The following is a 23,510-nucleotide window of genomic DNA, read 5'->3' as shown; positions in this document are numbered from 1 at the left end:
GCTGATTATTGACTGATGAAACCCTTCAGCATGATAATCGGTTGATTATCATCTGCCAGGCTGATTATTGGCCGTCAGTCTGATTAATGGCCGTTGTTTTGATTATTTGCTGCCAGTCTGATTGTTGATTGGCTGTCCTTCTGATAATTTGCCATTAGTCTGATTATTGGCTGTTGGTCTGATTATTGGCTGTTGGTTTGATTATTGGCTGTTGGTCTGATTATTGGCTGTTGGTCTGATTATTGGCTGTTGGTCTGACTATTGGCCCTTGGTTTGATTATTGGCTGTTTGGCCGATTATTGGCCATTGGTCTGACTATTGGCTGCAGGTCTGATAATTTGCCGTTGGTCTGATTATTGGCTGTTGATCTGATTATTGACTGATGAAATTCTTCACGAGGAATATCGGATAATCAGCCCTAGGGCCAATTATCATCCAGGAAGATGATTATTGGCTGTTGGTCTGATTATTGGCTTTTGGTCTGATTATTGGCTGTTGGTCTGATATTGGCCTTTGTTCTGATTTTCGGCTGTTGGTCTGATTATTGGCCTTTGGTCTGATTATTGGCTGTTGGTCTGATAATTGTCTGTTGGTCTGATTTTCGGCTGTTGGTCTGATTATTGGCCTTTGGTCTGATTATTGGCTGTTGGTCTGATAATTGTCTGTTGGTCTGATTTTTGGCTGTTGGTCTGATTATTGGCTGTTGGTGTGATTTTTGGCTGTTGGTCTGATTATTGGCTGTTGGGCTGATTATTGGCTGTTGGGTCAATTATTGTCTCCCTGGCTGATTATGGACTGTGGGAACCCTTCAGGGGGGTTATTGGCTGATCATGGCCGCCGGGCTGGTTACTGGCCGCTGGGACGATTGTTGGCTAGGGGAGCCCCCTCATGGCAGATTATCGGCCACTCCAGGCTGATCATTAGCACTGATATCTAGCATTCTGAGGCATTTTGGCAACAGCCTTTTTTTTGTAATCCAGTGACCGATAAGAAATTATATTTTTGAATGTGTTAGTTTGGCTCCAATACAGCCACACCTCTATGCCTGCATTTGCTACTCTGTCTCTAGCATTGTCCCACCCACAGTACCATCTGATTGGACAACCTGCCCTGCCAATTATTGGTCTTTCCCTATTAAACACACTTGTGAATATTATATTCTATTTTTGTGAAGTCTGTTGAGTGCTCAGGTGCAGGACTTGGATTTGAGACCAACAAGTATTCTCAGGGATTGTTCCTCACCTTGGACTCGAGCACTAATGACATAGACTTGGCGTTAGACTCAGATATGCACTGGTTTAGGATCCAGGAGTTGGAGGATTGTTCTTGTTGTTTTACATCATAACCTAAAAATGTATTGCACATGTGTTTATCTGCAAGGGGACTTAAAGGGTGCCACATTCAGGTGTTCTGCATCACTGAAAAAACAAAATGTGCCATATCAAAAGAACCAATGAGGAGAAAGAGGAAAAAGACCGGTGTAACTGGGCAGATCTGATATGGTTTTGCTGTTTTTGTGTTTTTCTGTCTCTGAAATTAATCCTGCAGAGGTTAAATATCTGTGCACACGTGAAAACCGTGTTTGAGAAGCTGCTGAGTTATGACCGCTGAATGATGAATCTGGTCACATGCATCATTTTGGCAGTGAAGCCAAAAGGCCGCTCCCAGCCTGTGACTCCGCCTGTGGTTGCTTTATGAAGCCGCTGTCAGTGATGTATCTCCCTGCTTTATTTTGTCAGAAGTCTGCACGAGTATGAAATATTGATTTAATTCAGGAGTTGTAAACCGTACCTAAGGAATGCATTAGGCGGCAGACATGACAGGAGATGAAACCGCTTTGATGTTTTATTTTAGCTTTGCCTCAGCAGCTGACGATAAGAAAAGGAACAAGCTGTCAATGACGGCGCTCGTCTGTGTTCGGTTAATGATCACAGAGGAGGAGAACGCCGCGGGCGCTGATTGACAAAAGTACAAATGTAGAAGTCTGTTGTTTGCAAAGAAGGAACTTTGTGGGCAGGAAAGCTGTGCTGGGAGAAATCCAACACTCACAGAAGACTTTCAGCAGCCTTTTCAGATATTTCTCCATTAGCGCTGTCAGGGCCTGAGATCAGCAAGTAAGAAAAACCAAGCTGGGCTGGAAATTTAGTTTTTGCATTTATACACAAAGTGCTTAGGTCCACACTTCCCCAACAGGACACCCAGGAGGATTCTCAGGGTCTGGACTCTGCTGACAAAAAGAAATGGAGCTTTAAAAATGTCTGTTTATGAACACATCTGCATCTGTGCACGTTTCTCATCACTTTTTATGCGTATATGTTTATTCCAAGAGGACGTACAGACGCTCGCTGCTTTTATCCTCCTCTCAGTCAGCGTCAGTCTGCAGCAGAAAGCGTGGACGACTTGTTTTCATGAGGTGGTGTGAAAACACTGCGCCTGACAGTGTGGCTAACACTTTAGCTCGCTAGTTAGCAAGTTCAACCTTGTGTCTCCCACAGAGAGGAGGGGTGCTGTTCGTGGCAGACGACAGCTGTTTATTTATCAGACTAATGAAGATAAGAGAGCTTAAGGACGGGGCTGAGCTGGATCACCTGAACCTCCAATTAGAGGGAGAGATAAACATTATACGACTTATATAACTGAAGCTAAACGCTAACAAAACACCAAACATGTTTAAAAAACGCTGTTTAAGCTAACACAGCAGGTTAACCCTTTTCAGATCTCTGCCCCAAAACTGACACCAGTAATAAAAATGATTGTATCTCTGCAGCTTCAGAGTCCATTTAAGAAACTTAGGTGTCTTAGTAGGGGGGAAACTTGTAACATGAGTAGATATGATACTAGTAAAGAGTGAATAAAGATGCTACCTTGCAAAAATTTAAAAAATGTAGGCTAACCTGCAGCTGCAGCTCTGAACCTTTAACAAACCATAGTACAACATGTGAACATTAACTCTGCAAAAGTTGACTCTGATAAAGTGAAATTGAACAATTAAAGAGAGGTTTAAGAGAGAGAATTAAAGAGGTTTTTGTTCAGAGAGTTCAGGCGAAGTCTCTAAAATGGCCAGTTTTGCACATTTTGGCACCATCTGGTGTCATTTGAGTTTTCTCATCTATAAAGCTTCATATTTAATTTGTCTATCACTGATTGTGATCAATACATCCTAAATAAAACATTTTTTGGCAGATTTTTTATAAAATGTATTTTTTCTAATCTATGAAAATAGAAGTTTTGAAACTTTTCATTTGGCAAAGCTTTATTTGTGTTTGTGATTCTTTGGCCTCTGTCTCTCTGATGCTTTAGCTGTGGAGTCTCTGCTTGAATCTGAAGTGTTTATATTTTGTTCTGCCTGTAGCCATGTAGCGATGTAGCTGGAAATGTAAAGAGTGGGTTGACACGGAGCTGTATGGAGTTGGATGTGCTGTGATTCATATTTGTGGCGTGAAAAACAGAGGTGTGAAAAAATATTGATACAGCAATTTATCTCGATACTTTGACCTGTGATAAAATGTCAATATTTCAACTCTTAATATTGATATTTTCGTTAAAATGTAAATTCATATTTTAGGTGAGTTGGAAGTACAATACGTCTTTCACACCTCCACTGCAGTAGATGGTGCCAAAGAGCTTCTCTGCTGTTTGTTGCACATAAACTGTACAATAAATATAATCTCAGAGTATCTCCAAAGTTTAAACTTGGTGATGTGGGTTTTTATGCACATCAATGTTTTCTTTCTGTTCTTGGGTCAGTTATTTTAAAATCATATGAAGTTTAATTTAGATAAAGTAATAATTATAGTCATGTTTTGCGCAGTACCGTTTTTTTTTTTGAGTAACCTTGGTTACACAAAGTATCACTTCCACCAACTGACCATGACTTTCACCCAATCATTATTTTTTGTAACATTTTTATCACAGTAGTTTAAATGACAAATATAGGGATGCACCAATTTGAAAATTTTGGCTGATATTGTTGTTATGGCCGATAACCGATATTTACTGATATCGATATTGGTGTTGAAGAAAAAACAATCTGAGATGATGTGTTGAGGTAGTTCAGAGAGAAAAAGAGGCCCAATCGTGAGAAAAGACGACCATGAAGAGGATCAGAGGATGGAGAGCCCGGGATGAACACGATCAAAATAAAGCACATTTTGCCTGTTTTTTTTTGATCAAAATCAGAAAGAGAGACATAAAAGAAGAGAGTCCACTTTTCTTAGGTAGTTTTGGTGTTGACACAGTCAGAGAAAACACGATTATTTGGGTCTTGAAAGATCGTTCAAGATGCTCTGAAAATGGCTGGAAGCTGAGTTAATATCAGCCAATACCAATTTTGATACCGATATATTGTGCAAATTTGATGCATTTTATGTTTTCAAGTTAATTGACTTTCTTTCAGACACAATAAAATAAAAAAGTTGTTTTCAATCAAAAAGTTAGCTGTGTAGAATATTGCAATATATCCTAATATTGTGATAGCCCAAGTTCTGTTGCTAAACTCGACCTGTAGCGCCACTTTTTTTTGTGATTAGGGCATTGTTTCTCACTGTGTTTGCTGAGTGATGTCAAAGTCTCCCAGCTGGGGTTGAATTAACAAACTGATACTTGAGCTTTTCTCATTAGAGAAACTTCTGCTCAAACTTCTTGTTTCAGCTACAAAACATGCACTTTATTTGGTTTCTTTGCTTTTTGAAGCCAGCCTCAAGTGGACATTCAAGGAACTGCACCTTTCTGCATTTTCACTCTGGCTTTATTTTCTAACCCATGCAGCAGCTGCTTTCTTAAAATCCTCAGGTTCAAGTTTTTATTGGAAATAATTAATGAATCTGTTCTGGCTGAAGTCTGGAGCACCTGCACTAACGTCGTTTCCTCTGTGGTCTCTGCAATGTGTGAATTTCAACACAGAACATGAGGCGATGCAAACTGTTTAAACATTCTGCCGTTGTCGTCTGGCACTTTGATGCCTACTTCCTGTTCGGGCTCAGCAGACTGGAGAGCGTGGAAGAAACTTAATCCACGCTACGATAAAGCAGGACTCTGTCCGACACACACGGGCCATGTGATGTCTTCACTCCCTGTTTGGGTACACTGCTGCAGGTGATGCAGACTGCATAACAAAAAGTTTGGGGGGTATGTGTTTGTGTGTTGTAGATGTGTGTGTGAGTGTGTGTGTGTGTGTGTGTCACGGGGAGGGAATGCTGAACTGTTTTGCTGTGCAGATTCTCTCTGACATGCAGTCACAATCACACAGCCTTATCTCTGCTCACCTTCTGCTGACTCCCTGAGGCAGCCCGCCCCACTGTGTCCTCAGCTCCACCACAGCTCCTCTGCTCCCTGCGTGTGTGTGTGTGTGTGTGTTTACCTCAGTACATACATGTGCATCCTGCACGTCTGCCTCAGATATATTTAGAGCTCTTAAATGTTGCAGATGCGTAACTTGTGCCGAGGAAACACAAATACAGCTCGGTGCATCTGTTTGTGTCAGCGCCGGCGTCCGTACAGTGAGGCCTCTGCTCTTAATTTGGATGTTTGTGTGTTTACAGCCTGCATGAATAAAGAACACAACATGTTAGTCTGCGAAATAAACATGCTCCTGTGTGTGTGTGTGTGTGTCTCCCAGCGATTCGTCTCCATGTCGGCGTGCGTTTCCCTCCCTCTCTGCTTCACTGAGCTGACAGTGGGTTCAGGCTCTTTTTTCCTTCCCCTGTCTCCTCGTCCTCCCTCCTCCTCCTCATCCCTCCCTCCTCCTGGTGTGGAGCTGGACATGTGGTGCAGTCAGTCTCACTGAAGGAGGAATACACCAGTGATTAAGTTGTTTCACCCTGTTTTGGTGGAGGACGTATCTAGAGAATCTCAGTTGTCATCAGGATGTTTGGATTAGCGCGTTAGCTTTGCAGATTTTTGCCAGTTATCAGTTAACGAACGTGTTTTCAAACACTTGCATCCTTCAGTGAATCTGATTTTTGGCTGAAGAAAAAACTTTCCAGGAGACAAAATAAAGAAAGACTAAAAGGAATCCAGCAGATATTTTTTATGTTGTCACGGCTCTTTTACAGCGGCTAATGCTGGCTATATTTCATCCTGTCCAAAAGAGAAAACAATCACATCTCTGGTAATATTTCAACGCCACAGATGACTTTTTGCAAGAACAAAACTCAGAGGCAGAGAGATATTTCACACGTTTACCGTCTTTGTTTATTCACGTCTGATGTATTTAAGTCTCCACCATCTGCATAGTGTTTAAAAAAATCTCCCCGATCCAAAAGTAAGCAACGTGCAGTTTTCATCAAGGTGAATTTTCTCATTGGCTTGTCTTCTCTTTGATGCTGCCGTGCAGAAAGCGTCCGTTTCGGTCCTGAATTTGGCCGCAGTGAATCGAGCATGAGCAGTGGTATTTGTGTGTTTACGATACTTCTTCAGAAAACACTTGTGTTGAGTGTTTTTTGTTTCCTTTAACGAGGATGAGATGTACTTGAGAACAAGTTTGTCCTCTACGTTGTTCAGCAGAAAAGCAGCCGGTGTGTTTAGATCTGTCCCCAAGGCCACAGAAAAAAAAGTTTAGGTTCAAGTTTGAAGTAAACACTTTTTGACGACTCAAAATGTCCTTGTGTTTGGATTGAAAGTCTTCCTGGAACAAGGGTCTTCAACCTGCGGCTCGGGAGCCTCATGCGGCTCTCTGACTCTTCTGCAGTGGCTCCTTTAGCTTTAAAAAATATTATTGAAATGAAAACATTTATTTTTCTTACAGATGTCATTGATGATTAAATACATTGACACTAAATAAAGACCTGCTTTAGTTTTTTTTTTTTAACTAAATATTCATCACATCACATCATAAGGTCATCACAAAGACATTAGCAAACAACAGAAAATGATGACTCAAGCTGAAAAATCAATAAATGTTATCAAATTTAAATGTTCCCTAATTTTTTTTTAATTCTGCAAATTTATTAAATAACAATTCTTTTTAATTTTTACAAAATTTCAAATTTAATTGAAATTTTTGCATTTTTTTAAAAGTTTCAAAATGTTGCAAATTTAATACATTTTCAGAAAAATTCAATTTTCTTTGCAATCTTTTGAAAATAAAACATTCCTTGTTTTTTTTTAAAGTTTTGTAAATTAACAGCCATCTTTAATTTTTTTTTTACAGATTTTTGAAATTTGGGGATTGTTTGACATTTTTGTATTCTTGAATACATTCAAACTGTTGCAAATTTAAAAAATTGTAGAAAATTTTGTATTCTTTGCAACTTATGAAATTCCAACATTTTTCCATTTTTTTGACATTTTTGCAAGTTTATGAAACTTAATTTTCTTGTACCTTTCACAAATTTTGAAAATTCAAACTCATTTAAAATTTTTGCAAATTTCTTTTTTTTCCAACTTATTGCATTTTTAAATAAATCAAAATTTTTTAATTAAAAAATTTGTTTTTTAACATTTTTTATTTTTGCATATTTTTGATATTTTGCACTTTTTTTTTAATTTTCTTGTAAATTATCAAAAGTTTAAAACCAAGACGTTGCATGGACAATTCTGTATATTCCCCCCAAAATACCCTTCCATTTAGACAATTATTTACTAGATTTTAACTATGTATAGAGTTTACATTCTTTATTGTCTTGATTATGAAGATAAAGTAGATTTTGTGGCTCCTGAATGACTTTAATCAAGCGGGGCTGAGGCTAAATGGCTCTTTTGAAAGTAAAAGTTGCAGACCCCTGTCCTGGAATCTTAAAGTACATGTTATTCAGGCATTTATGGTTATGACAGGTGAACTCTTGTACTTCTCACTTTTTGTTTGCATGGCTCTCAGAAGAGCATGCATGTGTATTAGCTTATCAGCATGTGTTGGAGCAGAAGATCATTAAACCTCACATAGGAGAACGTGTTGACAATGATGAGCTGCGTCTCACGTCTTCTGTCCTCTGGTGAGCAGAAAAGAGTCCGGTCCTCTGAGGGAGATGAGCTTTAATACTTTATATTTAGCATCCCATTAAGTTTGACCAAGGACACGCTGATAGTTGCTCCAAAACACAATCACAGAGGATTAAAACATGAATGCCTCACACATATGCACTCGAGCACTCCCCCCTCTCTGTCACAGATACACACATGTGGCTTGATTGTCTGCTGCTATAAATAAACGTATGTTTCACAGCTGATTATGAAACAGCCGTGGATGAGGAGGGAGGGGGAGGAGGGAGTGGACAGCAGCCCGGCCTGATATGACCCGCTGAAGAGAATCTGGATCCATAAATCGTGGAGTCTCAAGGCGCCCTGTTTGCCTGTGTGTGGTTGTTTGTATTTCTCTGCTGTTTATCTCCTTCAGCCCTGTGAGGAGGCATAAATGTGTCACGTATTGATGTGTTTCTGTGCGCCAGTGAGAGGATATGCATTTATTTTATTTCCATGATCCTCTCATTTCCCTTTGATTCCTGCATATATCGCTGTGCGCGGCGTGTTTGTGTATGTTTATGTTCTGTGAGCCTCCTCTTCTTATTGGTCTCTTCATCATGGCCCCTGCCTGACTCCATCTCTCTGGCTCTGTTGTAATAAAGCGTGAGGAATCAGATTAAAGGCAGGATTTTCAGCTTGAATACATTTGTGCATCTGTGTTTTATTTTTCTGTTGCCATTTTGTCCTTATACTTTCCCCCAGCAGAAAAAAAATCAACACCTCAACACATGTATGTACAGATGCTGTACATGTGTGAGAAGTGACTATTATACAATTTGATGTGAGTCTGTTTTATAGAGTGATGCTTAACTCTGATTGGTCTGTTTTAGTATTTTCTTATTTTCATTCTGGGGCTTTTAAACAATACAATTTTAATCATGATTAATTGCGTACGTCCTATTATAGCCAGTTGACTTGCAATAACTAACCAAGTAAAAGGTGTAGGCTTTTAACAATAAAATTTTAATCGCGATTAATCATGATTAATCGCGATTAATTGTAATTAATCGCATGTTAAACAGGTTGACTTGCATTTCATAACCAAGTAATGGGCTCAGGCTTTTGAACAGTAAAATTCTAATTGCCAATTAATCACAATTAATCACATTGTCAGCCAGATTGAACAGATTCAACTACTCACCAAGTAATGGACTTAGGTTTTTAAACTATAAAATTTAAGCTATGATTAATCGCAAGTCAACGTGGCTAGCTACGCGATTAATCGCATTATTAGCATTATAAGCCAGTTGACTTGATTGATAACCAGGTAATGGTCTTGGGCTTTTAAACAATAAAATTGTGATCGTGATTATTCATGATAAATCGCAATTGACTGCGATTAATCGCATTGTTAGCCAGGAAAACTTGCAATAAATCACCAAGTAATGGGCTCAGGCTTTTAAACTATATAAATCTAGTTGCAATTAATTGCAAATCAGCCTGGCTAACAATGCAGTTAATCGCAGTTAATCGCAGTTAATCACAATTAATCGCTTGTTAGCCAGTTGACTTGCAATTAATCACCAAGTTATGGGCTTGGGCTTTTGAACACTAAAATTCTAATTGTGATTAATCATGATTAATTGCAATTAATTGCGATTAATCACAATGTTAGCCAGGTTGACCAGCAAATAATCACCAAGTAAGGGGCTTAGGCTTTTAAACTATAAAATTTTAGTTGCAATTAATTGCAATTCAACCTGGCTTACCACATGATTAATAGCAATTAATTGGGATTAATCACATTTAGCCAGGTTGACTTGCAATTATTGACCAAGTAATGGGCTTAGGCTTTGAAACTATAAAAGTCTAATTGCGATTAATCGCAATGTAACCTGGCTTACAATGGAATCAATTACAATTAATTGCAATTCATTGCATTGTTGGCCAGTTGACTTTCTATTTATCACCAAGTAATAGGCTTGGGTTTTTTACAAGATAAAATTCTAATTGAGCAATCTTGCCAACAATGCGATTAATCGCTATTAATCACGTTGTTAGCTAGGTTGACTTGCGATTAATCACTAAGTAATTGCATGTTTTTCTATCTGTTGCAAATTTAACTTAAAGGGATATTCCCCCAAGTTTTTACGCTCTTATGCTTCATTTTCATTTTTTCACTTATCCAAAACATGATTATCCTCAAAGACACTGCCTGATCAAAAAAAATACCACAAAAGAATTGCATCACAAACTAAGATCAAGTACTGACTGTCTGTAAGCTGACCAAAAATATTGTATGTATTGTGTAGATTTTGGCAACCTTCGCTCATAGTAAAATTATTCTTTGATTTAGTTTTTTTTTTTTGGAAGTGAGCACATGGAATGAATTTAAAACCATGATAAAGGGCATAAAGTGGTTTTATCTCTTTTACATTTCAGTTCTTTTGTGGCTCACCTGCATCCACCCCGCTGTATTTTCATCATGTCAGTTATGCAAATCAACTTTTTGAAATCATTGTGCTCATGGTTCCTGATCTTTGCTACACCACCCTACAGCGCCACCTCCCCTCGGCGTCCCCTCCCTTCACACTCTGGAAAGAAGGTCAGCAGTCATACCAGGGTCGACACACGGGGGCCTAGCGGAGCGGGAAACACGAGGAGCGGGGCTTATAAGGCCACAGCGAGAGGGGCACATCTCTCCGAAATCATCCGCTGTCTGTGTTTACCCGGAGCGCTGACAGGTCGAGCAGCTCTGTCTGCGGAGAAGGCCAAGCTTACTGTGAGCTCTTATCTGGCCTGTCTGATACACAAACCCATATTGGCACAGCTGCTGCACACACATATCTGTTAAATGAATGGAACTGTTTGCCAGTTTGCTAAATGTCAGAAAATATCAGTCACTTTCAGAAGTATTTTGTCATTTCTGTCGCCCTCTCCTTCCTCCTCTACTCGTGCAATCTTTCTTCCAAATGGGCTACTTGTGATTTGAAAACAGAGTCAGGTGCTTGGAAAAATTTCCGCCACAGAGTTTAATTTTTTGGACTCAGGACAGTTTTGATAGAAACAGCAGAGTCACTCTGTTTGCTGATGACGCTCCGCTCTATCTGTCTTTTTCTCTTATGGACAATTTCAGTCTATCTCCTGTGATTCATCGCAAAAAGCCTTTTCTTTCTGAGCAAAGAAGAGCCCTTTTAACCCCCCCTCACCTCCACCTTAGCCATCCTCAGAGCCCCATCATTACAGGCCTTTAGAAGGGCAAAATTACAGCAGAGTGACTTATTACCAGCTGTACCCAGGGACGGGATGGAGGTTAGGGAGGGAGAGGGCGGGCAGGAGTAAAGGGGAGATATACAGTGATGAAGCAGATGAGGGACAGGAGCAAGGTAGATGGAGGTTCTGGGATGGGAAGGATCACATCAGCGTGACTGAGATAGAGGGACAGGGTAAAGATTAGAAAGAAGATTGAAAGGCGGCTTGAACAGAGAGAGTGGGCGCTGAGTGAGAGCCAGAGCAAGAAGCCGACGCAGACAAACACTGTCATTTATCGAGCGAGGCCGAGCTGTCCGCTAATGGACACATGATGTATGGCCCTTTAAAGTTTGCTCTGATTTACACTTCCCAAAGTTCCCACCTCACATCCCTCTTATCCTGGAACGGACGCTAAAGCCGACTCTGCAGAAGTCCACGGCGTGTTTTCACTGGGAGGGATGAGATGTTAATGTAACCTCAGGAGAACTCCTGTATCTGTGCAGATGAGTCGATTCAACAGCGAGTCTGTCTGACAGTGTTAGTGCACGTGTTCGTGTGCACCGAGGACCTCCAGAGACCCTGACTGTGGCGGGCAGGAAACCAAAGCAGACAGGCTTTAGTAAACAGATGTGAACAAGGTGTACAGGGTGGGAGGGAGAGTGGGAGGAGGGTACAGATCACACACTAACAAGCCCAGGAATAGATTCATCTATGGCTTTTTGATCTGATTCACTATCCGACACAGGGAAATTTACATTTGACATTTTTTTCACGTTTGTTTTCACACACCACCAAGTCCAAAAACCAAAGTAATGTGTTTGCTCTGCAACGAGTGCATTTTATGATGTCCGAAGACAGCAACCTGAAAAACATGTCACGTTTCGGACAAACTTCCCTGAGGAACCTCGTAACAGGGTAGCTAAAATTCAGAGTCTGACTGCGTCTTACAACTGGCGCTAATAGAATAGAATAGAAAATACCTTATTTATCTCCAAGGGGAAATTCAGGGGGAGTCACAGCAGAAATCAAGAAAACAAAAGTAAGAAAGTGTATAGAAAGTGTAAAAAGCTCCATAAGAAAATAGATGCTAACAGCTTGTCCATCATTGTCCAGTCAGCCAGTCTCCACCTCCACAGGGTCCAGGTCTGAGCTTCTTCAGCAGTCTGTTCAGTCTCTGTCTCCTGGATCCTGTCTGCTCACAGCAGGTGAAGCTCTTCACATGTGACGTTGGTGTCTGGTGTTAGCTCTGTTAGCCATGTCTGTGAATAGCATGATGCTACTCTGCCCTCTGGTATTCCCTCTGTTGCTGGGTTAGCATGGCTAGCTTGTCCATCTTACCCGAGATAGATCTTACGTTCCCAATAACGATGGATGGAAGGACAGGTCGATGTCGTCTCTTCTTAGCTCACACCTGAGAACCAGCACGTCGTCCTCACCTCCTTTTCCTCACCTTGTGGGAAACATCCGGCCTTGCACTAGTTAGCTTTGACATGCTACAGGCCGCTAACAGCCAATTTCACATGTAAACAATGCAGCCATGGTTAGATGTAGGATCTCAAGACAAACACAGGAGCAAAATTAGTAAAAGTATCACTGAAGACAAAACCAGTTTGGTGTCTATGACCAACAAATGAGCCATACAAAGTGATAATCCACTCGGAATGCAAAAATGACAAAAAAATAGATGAAAAAATTAAAAGAAACAGACAAGAACAAGAGGGCTGCTGCAACAGGCAGCCACACCCAACAACCACAACCAAAAGCAGATTAGCATAGCTCCGGAGAAACTGCTGCTAAAAATGTGCTCAGCTTATGTCTGTAGTCTGAAAATCCAGCTCCACTGAATTTCTAATTAAGGAGCCCTGCTGTAAGCGGTCTAGTGAGTTTATCTCATGTTTTATCATATCTGTAGTTTCTGTTTCATGTTGATCGATGTTGAAGCAGCAGTCAAACAAATCAAAGTGTTTCAAAAAGGAAATGTGTGTCCCTCAGTGGGCTGAAGGTCTTGCCGGTCTGGTCCAAAGCTAAATGCTCTCGGGGGAACCAGAAACCGAGTTGGTTAACTTGTTCCTCAGTGTGCACGTCAGGGTCAGAGGTCTGTTCCTACAGATATTGAAGAGTAGGACCACAGCAGCAGCTAAATCGACTGGAGTATTGGTATAAACACCAACATTTGAGGGAACATTGACTCGTATTGAACACGCTGCAGTTGAAATGTTGTTGAGCTTGGAAAGCAGTGCTCTTTGCCCTGCAAGAAAGTCTGCCTGGTTGCTTTTTTAAGAGCAGAGATGCAGGAGAAAAATGGGTCAACATTCGAAGGACCAATACGAAAAAATATCTAGTAAAGAAGCTTAGGTGGTCGTAATATTTTCTGATACCTGGTGAGTTTAAAACAACGAATGTTAAAGATTTTAAACTTTGATATCCTCTTTTTTTTTCAAGTGTTCCTGTTGGTCTTATTAGCTTTTTTTTTTTTTTTCACAGGATTTTGCCCAAATAAGCTGATGTTTTTTTTAGATGCATAGAATTCGACACATGTATGTTGCCTCAGTGTTTCACTGCCGTTTATCACCCAAGTGTCACACAGGCCCCCTGAACTAGTTTTTGTTATTTCATCCTTTAAAGAGTCAGATATCATGCCTGGCAACTTATTGTCTCTTCTTTCAGGAACTGTTTGATTTTTTTCTCTTGCCCATATAGTTGAAGTGTTATGGTAATGACAAACCATACCTGGAAAGCTCTTGTCTCCTATTTCAGGAACCATTTGTTGTTGTTGTTGTTTTTTCTCTTGCCCAAATAGTTGAAGAGTTATGGTAATGGGAAATCGTGCCTGGAAAGCTTGTTGTGTCCTACTTCAAATACTGTTGTTTTTTTCCCCTTGCCTAAACAGTTGAATAGTTATGGTAATGAGAAACCATGCCTGGAAAACTCTTGTCTATTTCAAGAGGTGTTTGTTGTTGTTTTTCTTTTTCTTCTTGCCCACATAGTTTAAGAGTTACGGTAATGGCAAACCATACCGGGAAAGCTTGTTGTCTCCTTTTTCAGGAGGTGTTTGTTGTTGTTTTTCTCTTGCCCAACTAGTTGAAGAGTTACAGTAATGAGAAACCATGCCTGGAAAGCTCCTGTCTCCTCTTTTAGGAACTGTTTGGTGTTTTTGCCCAAAAAGTTGAAGAGTTATGGTAATGAAAAACCAATGCCCGGAAAGCTTTTGTCTCCCATTTCAGGAACTGTTTGATTTTTTTTTTCACTTGCCCAAATAGTTGAAGAGTTACGGTAATGGCAAATCATACCTGGAAACCTCTTTCTCCTATTTCAGGAACTATTTGATTTTATTTCTCTTGCCCAAATAGTTAAAGCGTTATGGTAATGGGAAACTATGCCTGGAAAGCTTTCGTCTCCCATTTCAGGAACTGTTTGATTTTTTTTTTCACTAGCCCAAGTAGTTGAAGAGTTACGGTAATAAGAACAGCTTGGAAATTCATTGCACGTGGATTCCTTCGCAGTGCCATATCAGCCCGGATATAACTGCAAAGCTTTTTTTTTCCTTTAAAGACCCTTGTAATTTATTTTGCTTGCCCAAATAATTGAAGAGTTACGGTAATTTAAGACTCCAACCTCTGTGTCTCATAACATGATCTGTACTGAAGGTATGTTCTTAGTTTGGTTTTATGCAAATACACTCCCAGTCCTCTGCTGAGCATGGCCGAAATAGACACTACAACCCCTTTGGACCCTTACACACAAACATGCAAACACACATGCACACACACACGCACACACACCGTGCCATTTAGAGAGGAAGCGAGGCAGTTCATGGCTGATTTTCATTGTTATTCATGTATTAATTTATTCGCTCATGGCAGACGTGAAACAGGGCTGTAATATGCAGATGTGGGTTTGTTTCTCGATGGGAATTTTCCGGTCCACTGCCTCTAGCTGCCACTAATAATAAAGACAGGCAGAGGGGGTCGGGGAGGGAGGGGGGGCTAGACAGAGAGAAAGAGGGTTAGGAAAGGAACGGTGGAGTTGTCAAGATGCCTCTGGTCATACACACACAGCCCCCACCCCCTGTTTCCCTCTAACACACTCACACGCTCTCACACACATGCAGGCAGTGACCAGGTGCGATCTCGCTGTGAAATATCTTGTCCTTGACATGAAGGTGAGCGTGTTGACTTGTCCTCTCGATTGTGGACAGCTCCCTAAACAGTAGGCTCCTCTTTCTGTAGATCAGCGTGAGGTTTAACCCTTGATACAAAGAGACAGCTTTTTATTCTCATAAAACTACAATTAGCTCATATGTTTTAGTGCAGACATGGTTCAGGAGGCCATGGTTAGAAAACAAGCACTGAACAAACAGGCTGTGTCATCGCCCCGGACATAAATAGAAAAGATCTGCCAGGCAGCCTTTTGGCGATTGGCTCTGAGACTTTGTTTTCTGCTCTCGCTGTTGTAGCGTTGCACCAGAGTTAGTTCCTGCGGGACGGTCAGAGGCTTGTGTGGAGCACTGCCAGGAGTGACGATGTCAAAGACAAGATGCTAACAAGCAGCGAAGGACTGGCTCTATTTTCTCTCCCACGCCGCATTAATAGGAGACGTTAACCCCCTCCTGTCTGCGTGATGGAGCGCTGGAACGGCAGCCGGAGGAGAGGAAGAAGAAAGAGGCCCAGGGAGAGATCTTATGGAGATTGATGAAAATCAAAGCTCATCTCAGTGTGATGCTGAGGGAGGATGAAGGACTCTGAGACGGAGGGCACGGTGAAATGAAACTGTGGATGCTTGACAGCTAGCAGCATCAGCAAAGACAAATATACAGACATGAAAAAAATCATTACACCACCTTTGCGTTCTTCAATTTCTTGATTAATTTAATGCCTGGTACAACTTAAGGCTCATTTGTTTGGACAAATATGATGATAACAACAAAAATAGCTCTTAGAGTTTAATATAACGGCTGGCTCGCCACTTTTCGTGTTTTCTTGAAAATAACCAAAATCAGGTTCTTACATTAACAGCTATGGCATTGTGCTGCCAAAATCAGAGCTTTCAGGCTGTCCATGTTGTTTTCTGTCTGTTTTAGTCACATTAAACACACAGGAGTTAGTACATGACTGCATTACATTGTTTTTGATGACTGCCGCCATGCGTCTTGGCGTGCTCTCCACCAGCTTCTGCTTTGTTTTTTGGGGCCTGTGGTTCTCCATTTGGAGTTTGCTGATGTTCCTCAGGTTTTCAGTTGGATTAAGATCTGCTGATTGATCCGGCCAAGGCAGGGTTTGAATGTTCAGTTTCTTCATCCAGGCTTTAACTGACCTAGCCATATGGTAAGGGGGCATTGCCTTGTTGGGAAATCCACTTGTTTGAGTCAGGAAAGAGTTTTCCAGCTGATGGAAGAAGACTGTTTCCATACCATCTCCAACCTCAGACCATCACTGATCCACCCCCATGTTTTACTGTAGGGGTCAGACAGTCCAGTTCGTAGGCTTCCCCAGGTCTCCTCCTAACCAGGAAGTTGGCTGGAGTGGATCAAATCCAAACTGGATCCATCCTTGAAGAGAAACTTCACCCAATCATCAACGGTCCAATCCTTGATCCCTAGCAAAGAGTACCCAGGTCTTCCTCTGCCTCTGGTTGATGAAGGGCTTCTTCAGCGCCCTGTGTGACTTCAGACCAGCTTCAAGAAGCCAGTTTCAAACAGTGTCAACCCATTTTTTAGCTCCCTGGAGGTCTGACAACGATTCCTGACACAGGAACTGATCAGTGCCCAGTCATCTCATAGGGTAGGAAGACGTTCCCTGCCTCGAACAGCGAGCACTTTGGTCGTACCATGTTGGGCTCACTTTGGGATCTTCAGTTTTTTGGCTTCCTGTCTCTTACTCAAACCAGTTTCTAGCAAAGCCAAGATGGCCGCCTTTGAGAGCAGGAAGCCACAGTTGGCTTTTGCATGTGCAGAGCTGCTCATGACATGAAATGGCCTCTTATAAACCCTGGGAATACATAAAGCTTAAACATGTCAAACAGGATATAAATATGATGTAATCAGCTCCACGTTTTGTTATGTTTGTTGTATTCTTCAGGTAATTTACTTTTAGTGGGACCAGGCATTAAAATGAAGAAGAAATTGAAGAAAACAAAGGCAGTGTAACAATTTCTTTAAGACAAACTAGCATTCTCATTGGACATTTTCACCATTTTAGTGAATGAGTGGAAAGAAAAAAGGTGGAGGAGAGGAGAGCAAACCTACCACATGCATGATGATTGCACCCGGTTGCATGATATAAATGTCTTCACCCTCAGCCTCTCATTGTGAAAAATGATGAAGGGGCACAAGACCTAAAAAAATCAGCCGTCAGAAAAATGCAAATGAATCCAGGCAGCTCCGACCACCAAAACATTTCATCTGTTTTTGTTTTTTGTTGTGTTTTTTTCGCCGGCAGTTTGTCCTCCCACAGTTGTGACCCCATGCACCGTGGCATGTTAATAAATAAGATGTTTGAAATTCTGCAGAAGCGTAAAAACCCAACAATAAGACCTTTAAAATCCTGCTTCAGTGTCGTGTTTGTAACTGGACGTGGTTACAGTTCACTGCGACTCTAAACACGAGCCTCACATCATCCATCATGCACGCTGACGTCTTGTTCTCCTGTGATTTGTAGACACACGCACGGCTATCTGGGGCTGAAGCCCACAGGCATGCACGCAGGCCGGAGTCCAAGCTGTGTCAAATCAGCGGAGTCTTCACCAGAGGCCAAATCTGTAGCGTATAATTAGCTTTTAATCAGCACCCTCATTCAGGCGAGCAGGAAAGATTAGCCCAGCTTGGGCTCTGCTTAAAATAAGCATTCATAAACGCGTGTGAAAGCCTGTGACCCATCGCATCCAATCATACGCACACAATGCCGAGCTCCCTCCCTGCTGTCCTCTCTCCTCTCTCATGTCTGTAAAGCTCCTCTTCATCCACCTCCTCCTCCTCCTGTTTCTGCATTTCTCTACAGCAACGTTAGCCTCCTCCTTATTTCCAATAAAATTCATCAACCTCTGCTGCTCACGGCGACATTATTGTTGCCGATCTACACAAGGACACAACTCACACTCAGGCCTGACCTGTGTGACGCCTCCTGTGCCTGAGGGTCTGTTTGGATAATCCAATATTGAGAACTTAAAGTGAGTGTCTTTATTTAAATAAATAAAAAAAAGCTGCTGGGGTTCGAGAGCGTAACATTTTAGATTAGCTCGTCTTGTCTAATCCCTGCCTCTCTCTGGGGCGAGCCGCAGCATTTATGCCAGTAATGAAGTGCAGTGAGATTTTAATGGGATTTAGTTAAACTGGGACATAAACCAGAAAGTCAGGGAGAGAGGAGGAGGAGGAGGAAATCTTCCTCATCATCACGGCTTCAGCTTTCATAAGAGCAGGCTGCATGTTTTGGTTATTTAATGAAGGTTTTTAATGATCTGATCTGTATTGGCTGAGATTCATGTCAAACAGGAGAAATCTCACTTATTCTCCTCCTCCTCCTCCATCAGTGACTGTTCGATACATCAAGAGATCCGCAAGGTGACGTGACGCAAGTGCATGTACATCAAAGCAGAAAAAAAGGTTAAACAGCTGTTTAATGCTTCTGTGACAAAATATTTTCTGTTCATTTATTTTTAGCCTGAACTTTTGTTGCAGATTAAAGACACGTCCACATGTAGCTGAGGATCTGGGAAACTGCTAGTGATGTAATGTTACATCCCATCGCAGCTAAAAATTGATATAAATATGTGACGATGCAAATCGGCTGGGATGAAAAATAAATTGTAACGCCCTTTTTAAACAGCAGAGGGCCACCCAAACTAGCCAAAAAACATATAAATCCTAAACTAGAAACACAAGCAAATCTGAGATTTATTTGAAGAGATTTTGTTTATTTCTATTATCATTCAGTTATTTTAATTTGAGATTTTCTTAAAAAGTCATTTTTTAATCTATTTTTTGTTATTCAAGAAAAAATATAACTTCACTTGCCCTTTTAGGAAAAGGACAAACTTTTTTTGCACAGTTTACCTTACATCTGAGAATTAATTAGGAAATTAACTTTTATTTGTTAAAAATAAGAGAAAATATAATTAAAGAATCTTTTTTAGTTACATTTTATCAGCAAGCCAATTCTGTAAAAAAAAAAAAAACCCAGTATTGGAAATCCTATCAGATTGTTTGTCGCGTCACATCCCAAGAAACCGCATATTTATTTTATGTTTACGCCAGTCGTCCACACAAACCCACAGTTTTATGTCACTGAAAACAATGTTTCCAAAAAAGTCCGGCCAAATTCAAGGTTTTGGCGAACTCTTGTTTCATGGTTTTGTCCTGAAATATCGCAGCCAGTGGCGGACTGCTGAAAAACAGCCCAGGACTTTGATTCGCCCCAGCCCACAACAACGGGACACGTGGGCTGACTGGCAGCACCCTCCATCCCCCCACCCGGCAGTACCGGCCGTTCTGGTATTCTCCAGAACGTCAACATGACCGGTCTGCCTCTGACGCCAGACCGGTCTATTCCAGACCAGTTAGGGTCTGGAATAGACCAGCCATTTCCCAATGACCAGCCCGCCCCTGGTCACAGCTGAATGATGGAGGCTCATTCTGATTGGCTAGCACAGGTTAAACGTCTGAAAAAAAATAAAGCTAAATATGGGTTTGAAATGCTTCGAGCCTCGCTTATTAGCGGATTTTCCTGCTGCATGTGGACGAAAGTGTTTTTAAAACAAATGACAGGAGGAGCATTCGTTTTTGAAAATGCGTGGCTACATGTGGACAGAGCCTAAGTGTTGGATAAAGTAATCTCCAAACAGCTTTTGTTCACATTTTCTGTGGCAAAGACTCTAAATGGGGACACATGTCCTCGCAGGAGCTCTAACTCATACTTAGACCATTCGGGAACTTTTGTCCAAAACTAAGGTTAGAAAGTGGTAGAAAATTTCCAGTACATTCAAGAAAGTTTCCTGAAAATTCAATGGGAATTTTAGCCGTCAACTTAAATGATTTTTTTAAAAAACTTCTGGGAATTTTTTTTTTCCTATCAGCTTGATTTCAAAATATTGAACTAGACTTTATGATGACCTGAGGGAGTTACTCTTTAGGGAAATGCCTTTTGCTAATGCTGACTTTTTTTGGTTTGATGACTTTGAAAAACTTGGGTTTTGTTTCAAAAAAGGAACTTTGGAGAAAAGGCAGAGCGTATTATTTAATGTTGAGTTGAGAAAAGATTTATCAGCTCCATAATTGTGATGAATTTCTGTTTTGTGAACATCATAACTTTGTCTCTGGTGTCTTACAAAGCCATGGGGTTGGACACTTCTTGTGCATGGCACATAGATAAAATTCAATCAATCAATCATATACATCAGTAAGACCCGGTAAATGCAGTTAATATAAATTCCAGAAAATTGGGGCCCCAATCCTCACTTATAAAGGGCATGAAAGCCTGAAAAAATAACTTTAAAAAAAGAAAAAAATCTCAAAAATATCCAGAAAATATTTTTAATTTTTAGGAAATTTTCTCAGAAAGTTCCCAACTCTAAAAATTTCCCAAATTTTGCAACACTATTTATTTATTTTCATTCATCCCTTTTGTGTTTTCTGCTTCCTTATTATCTGATTGAAGCTTCTTTTCATGCATCATGTGTTAATTTGTATTTTACTATAACCAACATATTTCTCTCTTTATCTCTTTGTTCTCCTATCGTTTTTATCTTCATGCCAATATCTGCTGAAATAGCGACTGTAACGCCTGGATATCCCCTCAGGGGATGTTTACAGAATCTCTGATCCTGACTCTGATTCTGAAAACCAGCAGCCTCAGGCGGTCTCTTCCTGGGTTTCCACAGACACACAAACACATACATGCATCCACACATTGCACAGCCATAGCTTTACTGCAGCACCCAGACTCTATAGAATAATATGATGCTTATAACTTATATTCAGTATTTTGTGTAGGAAGTTGATGGCTTTTAAAAGTTGTGATGTTGAACATAGATTATGATTTTTTCTGGAAACCCAGACTCAGCCTCAGCTGGTGTGTACTTTTTTCTGTTGGGACTGTAATGATCTGCTCTGGTTAATGTGGATGAGTCTGTATGTATCTGGACACCCTTCAGGTCAGTCCCCAGCACCAGGCGTGCCATCGTCCACACCCTCTGACACTGCAGACCAGACTTAATGCGGTTTGCATACCAGGAAAAACAATCAGTGTGAGCGGCTGTCGCAGCGCGGCCCTCAGCCTGTGAGAGCGCGTGTGTGTGACCGGCGTGGAGTCGCTCCAGCCGGCCAGCGATCCTGCTGCTGCTGTGATGAGTTTGGCTCATGACCTCCTCGGGGCCGTGCTGCCATATTGGCTGCCCGTGTATTGTTCTGTCAACAGCATCTGTTGGGCCTGATAAAAGGATTAGACCAGGTCCCTATAGGCTGGCTGGAGCGAGCCTGGATTAGCCGGAAAGGCCTATGATTTCATACATGTGGGCAACTGTGTGTGTGTGTGTGTGTTTATGTGAAAGTAATTTTAACTCAGAGTCAATCCCTTCCACCCTGACAGGGATCGTCCAACGCAGCAAAAGGAGGTCTAGAGTAGCTCCCATCTTTCCTCTCATCCTGCAGATAAAGACTCATTTCGTATATTTCCTCTTCAACACGACACTTTCCAGATCCTGCACACACACACACACACACACACACACACTCGGAACCTTTTCTCCATCGGTTCACTGCAAGGATGAACATGAATCACACATTGTTACCCAGACCAATTGATTTGAGGTCATGTCAAGGTCCTCTAATATGTTGCTCATGGCTGTTACATGCTCCTCACCACTTCATTACACACTGTCCTGGTTTTCCAGGGTCAGACACACATCTGTGCAGATAAATACCTGCTTTAGAGTCTCATGAGAAGCAAAGCAGAAAGATAATAATCCTCTACAGCAAGGGTCCTCAACCTGCAGCTCTTTGACTCCTTTGCAGTGGCTCCTTGTAGCTTTAAACAAAATTATTGTTGAAATATTTTTTTTTTCTTTCAGAGGGTATCGATGATTAAAGATTCTGACACTGAATATAGCCATTTAGTTGAACTAAATCTTCATCCCATCTGTCAATAAAGCCTGCCACCACTCTACTTCACCTCCTACAACATCAACAGCCCACCAACTTTCCATGCACCTGTGGCTAACCTCAAGTTTTACAGCCCTGAGAAGAAAACTACATCTACAATAAGACTAATCTGGAAGAAAATACTGATTTTAATTCTGTGTAGATGGATTCAATTAACTGACAATGTGCCAGCTTAATATACATAACTGATATGAAGCAAGTCGCAAACCAGAAAAAAGAATTAGTTGAGGGACATGATCAAATATGTTATCACATTCAAGTATTCTTTTGAAAAATACCTCCCTTTATTTGCATTTTTTTTCAAATTTTGAAATTGTTAAAAATGTTTACAAATTGATCCAGTTTCAAAATTTCTGTTTCATTTTTTTAGTTGCAATTTTATGTTCTTTTATTTATTTATTTTTTATTTTTTTGTTTTATTTTGTTGGTTTACAAATTTTTAACATTTTTTTTTATTTTTGTCCTTTTTTGAATTTCCATAATTTTTGCAAATTTTTGCAATTTTTTTAAAATTCAAAAAAGTTTATATTTTCGCTATTTTAATTCGATTTTTTAACCTTTGCAAGTTTCATAAATCTTTAATTCCATTTAGTATTTGAAATTTCTCAGGTTTGTTTTGCAAATTTTAACAAGTTTTTTAACTTCATAATTTTTCAAATTTTTTGTTTTTTTTTTTGTCATTTTTTAATATCACTGTTTGATTTTTTTTGTTGATATTTGAATTTCCAAAATTTTAGCAATTTTTTTCACTTTTACAAATTATAATTATTATTTTTTTTAATTGTTGAAGACATATCAATGTAAAAAACTAAGACATCCCATATTCAATATCATATAAATTCAAAAGCTTCTTGTTAAGATAATTATTCTATCTTTAGATTTTAGCCTTGTAAAGGTTATTTTTTATACACTCTGTGGTCTTTATTATAAAGATAAGGTATATCTTGTGGCTCCTGAATGGACTTTAATCCAGGTGAGCTGAGGAAAACTGACTCCTATGAAAGTTAAACTTGCAGATTCCTGCTCTAAAGCCTTGATTGCTGTAAGTTCCTGCAGGTTTGTTGATGATGGTTTTGGCAGTGAGATGCACACAGGTGAGGCACAGCTCTGAGTCCTCGGTGGAGTTTTCTCTGCATGTCCCCAGCCTCCTTGACTTCCCTCTGGGATACACAAATCCCCCTCCCCCTCCTCCCCCTCCCCTCACCTGCCA

General features: G+C 40.6%; 1 protein-coding gene across 2 annotated transcripts in view; it reads left to right on the top strand.

Annotated features, from left to right (window-relative positions):
• Positions 1-23,510, top strand: part of znf385c (zinc finger protein 385C) — a 187,811-nt gene that overhangs the window by 62,428 nt on the left and 101,873 nt on the right. The gene's annotated exons all lie outside the window — the stretch shown is intronic.

The sequence above is a fragment of the Halichoeres trimaculatus genome, unplaced genomic scaffold, assembly GCF_033239565.1.
Source record: "Halichoeres trimaculatus isolate MK-OKI-2021-1 unplaced genomic scaffold, fHalTri1.1 fHalTri1_scaffold_20, whole genome shotgun sequence".
NCBI lineage: Eukaryota > Metazoa > Chordata > Actinopteri > Labriformes > Labridae > Halichoeres > Halichoeres trimaculatus.
This window is presented reverse-complemented; position numbering and strand designations above follow the sequence as displayed.